Source organism: Rhinopithecus bieti, unplaced genomic scaffold (genome assembly GCF_001698545.2).
Source record: "Rhinopithecus bieti isolate Rb0 unplaced genomic scaffold, ASM169854v2 scaffold_18620, whole genome shotgun sequence".
Taxonomy (NCBI): domain Eukaryota; kingdom Metazoa; phylum Chordata; class Mammalia; order Primates; family Cercopithecidae; genus Rhinopithecus; species Rhinopithecus bieti.
The window spans coordinates 2,011,152-2,021,252 of NW_016809631.1; positions in this window are offsets into that span (position 1 = coordinate 2,011,152).

A 10,101-nucleotide genomic window follows, 5' to 3' on the forward strand; every position below is an offset into this window, starting at 1 on the left:
TTCTCTCTGGCTGCCCTTAACATTTTTTCCTTCATTCAACTTTGGGGAATCTGACAATTATGTGTCTTGGAGTTGCTCTTCTCGAGGAATATCTTTGTGGCGTTCTCTGTATTTCCTGAATTTGAATATTGGCCTGCCTTACTAGGTTGGGGAAGTTCTCCTGGATGATATCCTGAAGAGTGTTTTCCAACTTGGTTCCATTTTCCCCATCACTTTCAGGCACACCAATCAGACATAGATTTGGTCTTTTCACATAATCCCATATTTCTTGGAGGCTTTGTTCATTTCTTTTTACTCTTTTTTCTCTAGACTTCTCTTCTCACTTCATTTCATTCATTTGGTCTTCAATCGCTGATACTGTTTCTTCCAGTTGATCGAGTTGGTTACTGAAGCTTGTGCATTTGTCATCTAGTTCTCGTGTTATGGTTTTCATCTCTATCAGTTCTTTTAAGGTCTTCTCTGCGTTGATTATTCTAGTTATCCATTCATCCATTCTTTTTCCAAGGTTTTTAGTTTCTTTGCGCTGGTTACGTAGTTCCTCCTTTAGCTCTGAGTTTGATTGACTGAAACCTTCTTCTCTCAACTCATCAAAGTCATTCTCTGTCCAGCTTTGTTCCATTGCTGGTGATGAGCTGCGTTCCTTTGTAGGGGGAGATGCACTCTGATTTTTGGAATTTCCAGCTTTGCTGCCCTGCTTTTTCCCCATCTTTGTGATCTTATCTGCCTTTGATCTTTGATGATGGTGTCTTACTGATGGGGTTTTGGTGTGGGTGTCCTTTCTGTTTGTTAGTTTTCCTTCTAACAGGACCCTCAGCTATAGGTGAGGGTCCTATAGCTCCTCAAGCTGGAGTTTGCTTGAGGTCCACTCCAGACACTGTTTGCCTGGGTATCAGCAGTGGAGGCTGCAGAAGATAGAATATTGCTGAATAGTAAGTGTTGCTATCTGATTCTTGCTCTGGAAGCTTCATCTCAGGGGTGTACCCCGCCATGTGAGGTGTGAGGTGTTGGTCTGCACCTAGTGGGGAATGTCTCCCAGTTAGGCTACTCAGGGGTCAGGGACCCACTTGAGCATGCAGTCTGTCTGTTCTCAGATCTCACCCTCCATGCTGGGAGATCCACTGCTCTCTTCAAAGCTGCGAGACAGGGGTATTTACCTCTGCAGAGGTTTCTGCTGCTTTTTGTTTAGCGATGCCCTCTCCCCAGAGGTGGAGTCTACAGAGGCAGGCCGGCCTCCTTGAGATGTGGTGGGCTCCACCCAATTTGAGCTTCCCAGTGGCTTTGTTTACCTACTTAAACCTCAGCAATGGCAGGTGCCCCTCCCCCAGCCTCACTGCCACCTTGCAGTTAGATCTCAGGCTGCTGTGCTAGCAATGAGAGAGGCTCCGTGGGCATGGGATCCTCTGGGCCAGGTGTGGGATATAATCTCCTGGTGTGCCATTTGCTGAGACCTTTGGTAAAGTGTAGTATTTGGGTGGGAGTTACCCAATTTTCCAGGTGTTGTGTGTCTCAATTTCCTTTGGCTAGGAAAAGGAATTCCCTTCCCCCTTGTGCTTCCCAGGTGAGGTGATGCCTTGCCCTGCTTCAGCTGTTGCTGATGGGGCTGCACCCGTGGACCAGTGCCAACTGTCTGACACGCCCCAGTGAGATGAACCTGGTACCTCAGTTGAAAATGCAGAAATCACCTGTCTTCTGTGTCACTCACGCTGGGAGCTGGAGGCTGGAGCTGTTCCTATTCGGCCATCTTTTGATAGATATTTTAGGGGTCAGTATTTAGTCAAAGATTACATATGTTGTTTTAAAGAGTTTTCTCATTGAGTGGTTTGATCATGAAGTTGTTAATCATTTACTAAAAATATATGAAGAAATAAAATTTATTAAGTCATTTAGAATACCATATTATTAAGGTCACTTAGAATACCAGGTTATTTTTAGTAGAAACTGATTTCTAGTAATTCCATAAATCATATTAAATTATAATTCTACATTATAATCATTATCTACTATTAATTTATAGCTAGTTTAATGTGATATGTGTGATTAGAGCCCTAAACTGAGTTAAAGTTAATTATGTTATGTGGAATTGCAGTCTTTACAGGTGCTATGGGATAAAAAGCCTGGCCTGGATGTTCTGTGCTACTAACTAAGAAAAAATGGTAATGGTTTGGAGTCTAAATACTGTCATTTTTTTTCAGGTAAAACAAGGAGAAAATGCCAATTGATTTCTATTTAAAAGTAAGTAGATGGTGACTGTTTCATGCTGAAAGGGGCTCGCTTAGTTTTAACTAATTATATTAATAAATCCTGTCAGATATATAAGCCTATCTCACTCTACCTTTTAAGTTTCCTTTAATTCCTATATTAGACAGAATTGGCAAAGTTAATGCTGGAGTAAGAAGCACCTCCAAAAATTTTAGAAACTTGACTTAACGTTTTTTTGCTCACACTACCTGCCCAACATGGGCCAGCAGGAAGCTCTGCTCATCTCTCAACCAGACTCAGAGCAACTCCATTGCAACAAAGCTTCCATGATCATCTTAGCTGGAAGACGGGGTGAGCCTTACACTGGATCTTAGAGCTACTGCCTGGAATTGACACTTCTGTTACCATTTCAATGAAAATACATAGCCGGGCCTAAGTTCAAAGTGGACAGGGGAATGCAGTTCTGTCATGTGCCTGGAAGGTAGAGAGCCAGAAGTATATGGTGAATAGCACAGCTGCTCACTTTGTGAGGTCTTAGGCCTGGGTCGTTGCTGGCATGCCAGGCATGTATGTCACCGGTAACAAAAGAAAAGAAAATGCCTAAGATTTATGATTTATGATAAACAGTGACCTCACTTTAATATACATCATTATCTTGTGAACAGTGTGGCTTTTTAAATAATGTAAGATGTGTTAGATAAGTCACTAGAGAAGTCATCTGGAGATATTGACATTATCTTTCTTCATGTTAATAGGCAGAAAAATCTCAGTGCCACCAGGACAAGAACAGATTCACAGGCTGTTTCGAAATAGGAGTACACAGCTGAGCACAAGGTAGGCGCTCTAAGACTAATGAAAGAATCAAATCAGGTGTGTGAGTGATTTACTAAGTAGTTGAATTAGAGCCAGCTGCTTAGTCTGAGTTGAGTTAAGTCAGAGGAGGGGGGTTGATATTGGGTAATCAGAACAAAATGAGCTGGAGGACCAGCCACCTGTTTAGTTGGAGTAAGAATGCCTGCAGAGACCTGGACCGGAGTGGGCAGAAAGGAGGTAGGTCAGAGGCTGGTCTGGGATACTGGGACAGGCAAGTGTAGAGTCAGTTTGTTGATATTGAGAGAAGGTAATATCTTAGCTTTTTCAAAATTTACTAGTTTGTCAGAGGTAAGAATGTGTCTTTTTAGGTGCTGGAACTCTCCAAATTTGACTAAAATGCAGAAATACTGCTTTAATGTGAATAAGAAAGTTCCTTGGAAGGTGAATAGGAATTGAATTCTTCAAATTCTTGTGGATGTGCTCACAGGAATGACATATGTTTGGATCTCAAAATTAGATAAAATTGAGAGACTTAGTTGGGGTGGGATTGAGGGAATACATTTATCTCATAGGAACAACATTTTATTAATGTTTGATTGGAACTCTTGAAGTTGATAATGTTTTAAGCTGTGAGTGATAGACTGGATCAAAGTAATTATTACAATGTAAGACATTATGCCATTTACCTTTTCAAACTGAGAGTATTTTCCCCCTCTTTGGTTTATCTGAGTACATATAACAGTGAATAAGGAATTTCATTTTATATTCATATTATATAGTATTATATAAGAGCACTGAGTAGATAAGGTAGCTTATTTATATTATATAAGAGCACTGAGTAGGTAAGGTAGCTTATTTATTTTTTTAGCTATTAATGATTAAACCTGTGTACAGGCTAATTTTCTCAAACCAGTTGAGAGTTAATTAACTGGCGGCAGAAGGAGAGAGGGTATCAGAACCAACTGGAGAACATCAGCTCTCCCTTAAGAACAATAGCACACCAATTTCACTTTTTAATAGTGACAGAAACAGTACCATTATTGCCCTTTTGCTGTTTGTAAAATGGAGGCTTTAAGGCTTTAATTCTTTTTTTTAAATTATACTTTAAGTTCTGGGTTACATGTGCAGAATGTGCAGTTTTTGTTACATAGGTATACACGTGCCGTTTTTTTTTTTTTTTTTTTTTTTTTTTTTTTTAAGACGGAGTCTCACTCTGCCGCCCTGGCTGGAGTGCAGTGGTATGATCTGGGCTCACTGCAACCTCCACCTCCTGGGTTCAAGCAGTTATTCTGCCTAAGCTTCCCGAATAGCTGGGACTACAGGCGCATGCCGCCACACCCAGCTAACTTGGTATTTTTAGTCGAGATTGGGTTTCACCATGTTGGCCAGGCTGTGCTCAAATTCCTGACCTCAGGTGATCTGCCTGCTTCAGCCTAATTTTTAAGAAATCCTTTAAGTAACTCTTTAAGCACACTGTTTCCCATAAAATAGGAAATGTTTGGGTTGTAAGAAATGTGTCTATATGATATTACATCTGTGGCTTTCAAAATAAGGATTCTTAATGAGAGTTTTGCATTGTGTAGACTTTTATTTTAAAACTAAACTACCTTAATATGATCACTTGATCTGGTCTTTAACTTATCCCTTCCAAAATTTTTCATAAATACTAATGCACGTTTGTTTTTTTTAAATTAAGTTTTCCACGTCTTTACAGAACACAGGTTCTTTGGTCTGCATTATTAATAAACTTCTTTATATTCAGAAATGGGTAGAAAACGTTAGATTTTGCTCTATATCATGTTTCTAATAACATTACAACTTGACGTAAATCTTTGTTTAGAACTGTATTACGTCAAGTTGAAATGCTTCAAAATCAATATAATCACAAAGGTATAGCACTAATGAACTTTCACTGTGATGTCTGTACAGTCTTCTGAAAAGAAGACTTTATTATTTTGATACATTAGGTATTTTGTACATCAGAATTTTATTTATGTATCCTATTCACTTGAAGTATATATGTCATGATATTTTTATAAAATATTATATTCCCTTAGGTATGTTAATTAGCTTAAAGTTTTATGGTAATATTTAAACACACATTTAATTGTGTTATTTTATTATCATACATAGGACATAAATAATTTTAATAGTTAGTTAAACATTTAATAAAATGCAACAAACTTCCACATCTATAATTAAGAGGTTTTGGGAAACCAGTAGTATGTGGAATTATTTACACTTGTGCTATCAATTATGAACCTTCCTCATTTAGCGCTGAACACCGGAGCTAGCAGATGATGGCATGACCCAGAGAGCCTGCGGCAGGCCCATTTACCTCCTCCATGTAGACAAATGATTAAAGGCTTCATCAGTCTTTTAAGGAGCTGCAGAGAAAAGTTTCAAAATCATGGTCATTCATGCATAAATAAACAGAATATTTTCAGCATATATTTCAATTTTGCACAGAATATTAATGTGACAATAAAGAAGAGATTTAAATTGCAGTAAAATGAAGTTATTTCTGGTATTTTTAAATTGAAGTCCATGGTGGCTGTAGGGTTTTACATTTTTTTCATGGTTATGACTAGTATTGTCTCATCACTTGGAACAGAAATTGGTGTATGGGAAAAGCATATGGGGAAGGTAGTAGGGTAATGGTTTTGAAGGAGATAGGAACAGATGTTAAAGAGAGATTTCCCCTAGAGTTCCATTATATATGATAGTTCCAGTTGTCCCAATATGTCTACTTCACATAATTTATCTTCACATTTTTTTTGGAAACCAGCCTCATGGCACCCCTTCCAGGAAGCCTTCCACGACCTTCAGGACTGGGTTAGGGGGTTTGTAATTACATAAAACCATAAATATTTTATTTTTCCTCTATCTTCCATATCTTATCAAACTCAAAATATTATAATTGCTTGCTTTCTAGATGTGTACTTCCTTAGGCAAAAATTGTATCCTATTCGCCAGTGTAAATCTATAGCTATTGTATAATAATTGTTCAATGAATGAATGCTTCTCATTCAGCCTGGGAGAACTGACTGGACTGTGTGTACTGGGTTGTAGTATGTTTGGTTTTAAGTAGGTAGCATTGGGGAAAAAGACAATGTGTTTGAGGATTGAAAGATAGGACGTTTGAAAAGGAATTCTTCCTATTGGTGCTTTTGTATTTTAGAGTAGCAGAAAGTATTTTTGACAAGAAATCAGAATTTCTGAGTTCTGATTCTTAGTGGCATCTGCACCTGTTTAATGTTGGACAAGCCTGCTAGCTTCTCTGGTCATCAGTTTCTGCACTTGTAAAAAGAAGGATCTTGACTATTTCTGGGGTTTCTTTGAGCACCTATATATAGATTATTATTATATCAAAAGGAAATTGATATCAGTGACAGGACTGACTTCTCATCTGAGTGAGCCTCCTCTTGAATTGAGAGTGGGTATTGCCTCATTTTGTCAAATGTGAGTTAAAAAAAACCTTGAAGCAGAAAACATTGAGGACCTTCCTGGTTTGTGGCCTAAGGAATGTTTCTCATTCCTTATTATTTTCAGAGATTCTGAAGTGGAAATTATGATTGGGTTGTTCCTAAAGCAAAGATCTAAAGACTTCAGGAAGGGGAACTTCCAATATAAACTGAATTTCAGACTAAGCAGAAATGGGGTTATCATTTACTGTAGATGAACTATACTGGATAAGGAGAAGGTGAATTAGGCATAATTGCTACTGTAACAGAGAGATCAGATAATATAATAAGTTAAAGAACAAATACATGATTTTCTTTCTTTCACATTTGTCCGAGATTGGTAGCTTCCACCCAGTCATTCAGGGACTCGGGTTATTTTCAAGATAATTGCTCTATTCTAGGGTCTGCTGTGATCTGTTTGGTTAAAGCTGGGTTGCTTCAAATTCATGGTTTCAGTAGAGACATGGATGGGAGATTCTTCGGGGAGAAATGAATGCAGAGAAACACATGTGCAATGTTTTAAGGTTTAAGTGTGAAAATAACATATATCCTTCTGGATATGGTTCATACTTAGAAGCAAGGGGAATTGGGACATATAATCTCAGCTATGTTTTCAGGAAAAAGGGTAGAATAGATTTTGATGGATAGCTTGAAATCTCTACTGATTTTATGACTTTCAGTAGAAAAAGTGGTCAAATGCATTCAGAATGCAATTTAAATCATCATTGTGCACTTTTGACTCATTATGTTATAAATACATATAGTTCAATAACTAAATATATTTATAGAACATCCATACAGTAGAATGCTATGTAGTCCTTAAAATACTTTTATAAAAGAGTTGCTAATGGAATGGAAGTCAGTACATGATATGTAGTTGACTTTAGCAAGTCATGGAAAAGTTAAGAAATAATGAGTTTTGTAAAAAATATCATTTGGATAAGTATAGCAAAGAGATGAGAGAGACAAAGTTTAAAATGTTACTGTTTGTTGTCTTCAGTGGTAGAATATAATTGACATTTTGTTTCTGTGTTTTTCTATTTAAATATCCATACTTAAAATTTTTTCTCCATTAGACATTTATTTAGGCAATAAGCAAAAATCAATAAACATTTATATTAACAAATGAGATATTTATAATGATCCAGAAGAAGTTAAATTTATCTACACTCAACTTCAGCTACTGATTCTGGTAGAATTAGTAATCTCTTTGGTCAGAAGCAGCCAGATAGACTTACAGTCTCCCAAAGAAAATATGCCAGAAAACTTGGCATATAGAAATAAATGGTAATTGTACCTTATGGTCCTCTTGAGCTGTTCTAATAGTAAAGCAAATGCATATTGTAGTGCATTTGCACAAAGTCTTATGAGAAAGCCCATAAAAGCACATAAATGTCTTGCTTCCCATAATCAGAAAAGCAAAATGTCTGAAATGAATGCACCTTTTAAAAGATATAACTCCCCACTTTAACCCTAATGACTCAGTTGGTTAAAAAATTTATTTATTTGCCCTGAGTTTGGGTTCCAGATTACTTTTGATCACAACCAAATTAAATAAGAAAACGAACTTTTAATCACAAGCAATGTTGTCTTCCCCTGATAGTGGGATATATATGCACTTTTCAAGGCCATTTTTCTACATGATTATGACAAGTAGTCATTATAAGTCTTATTTTTCATTTTTCAATTAATCAGGGTGAGGTCATTTTCCTTTATATACCTAAAGTAAAAGAGATTGTTTTAAAGAAAAACAAGAAGCCTTGACATTACTATCAGTATTCTCTTTCTTCATTGTTAAGTGGTAATATATGTCCGTTAGGAGTATACATAGAAATATGTGATCTATGTCCATAGAAGTATGCATAGAAATATGTCAATTTACATGTAAAATAATCTGATTGGCAGTCCAGTTACTTGCTGGCCCTTCTCTGCTCTCATTAAAAGAAACTGTCCTCTAACCTTTGGCTGTCACCAGGTTGGTTGTGCATTTGTTCTTGCCTGTGTGGTCCCTGGAATTTTCCTCCAGTGCATTGTTGGGCTTTGGCCATGGTTCCCCTCTAGTGGCTCAGGGTCATTATTCCCTAGGCAATTTCCTGTTCTTTGACAGAGCCAAGAGATGGGGTGTGCCAGCCTTTTTTATATATTTACTTCCTGATTCCTTTAGTCTCACAGAATTTTGGGATGCCCTGAATTTTACCTTTAGTCTTGTGTTAGTATTTGGCCAAATCTGCTACTTGGCATTACCTTGTGGCTTAGCTTTTGGGAAGCTGAATATAAGTGCATATGGACTTTAACATCATGCAAATGTTATTGATGACACAGAATGCCTGGTGTGGGCTATGAATAATTTAGGAAGCCTCTGCCATTTATTCACACATTTCAGTCATGTGTTCAGAAAGCAGGTACAGTATGGAACATACTTCAGAATTATAGGTCATATTCGAGAGACTTTTATCATCATTCCTCAGCCATAGGCAAACTGCATAATTTGCAAGAAATTTTGGCACTGCCTTATCATGTTCAAATAACTTGGAATAACAGAAATTACATGAAAAAAAAAAAAAAACCCTGCCCAAGACAAGTAACTTTAATACTGTTCTTTGTAATTAATCTTACCTGTATAGCTGTGAGCCAATTTGCTTACCAAAATCAAAATAGACTTATGAACTACTAATATTGGTCCTATAGAAAATACTTCATCTTATCAGAGCTTGCTGATCTTTCTTGTGAGGGCAGATATTTGTTGCATGGGGCTTGCTTGATTTTTCTACCATTCTATTCCAGGAAAAATAATAACATAAGTATATGTGCAGTGAAAGCTGAGTTGTAGGTGGGAATTTGGAGACTATTTTATCTTAAAACTCAAGCTTATAGCTTCCTTGCCACTTTTTGTTTTTTGAGACAGGATCTCACTGTGTCACCCAGGCTGGAATGCAGTAGTGTGATCCTAGCTCATTGCTGCCTTGAGCTGCCGGGCTCAAGTGATCCTCCCACCTCAGCCTCTCGAACAGCTAGGACTACAAGCATCTACCACCATGCCTGGTTAGTTATTTTTTTAAAAATATTTTTGTTTTTTGTAGAGATGGGGGTCTCACCATGTTGCCCAGGCTAGTCTCAAACCCATGGCTTCAAGCGCCTCCTGCCTCAGCTTCCCAGAGTGCTGGGATTATAGGTGTGAGTGACCATGTCTGACTCATTACCGCATTGTTTTTTTTGTTTGAGGTTTAAGCACAATTTGTACAAAACTGATTATGTGAAACAGCAAGGGCCTGTAAATATATTAGAAGTAAAAATAAGTAAAAGGCCATAATGTTGCTTCTGAAAATAGTATCTTCTGCAAGCAGTGCACAGAGATTGAGTTTGCGAACTGCATCAATAAAATTGTGATTGTCTTAGGGCTCTCCAGAGAAACCAAAGCTCCAGCTGAAGTCTGAGGGCCTGAGAACCAGCAGAACCAGTGGGGTAGTTCTCATCTAAGGACTGGCAGGCCTGAGACCCAGGAAAAGCTGATGCTTCAGGTAAATCTCAAAGGCAAGAAAAAAGTTGATGCCTTAATTCAAAGACCATCAGACAAGAGAAATTCTCTCTTTCTCAAGAGAGGGTCAATTTTTTTTTTTTTTTTTTT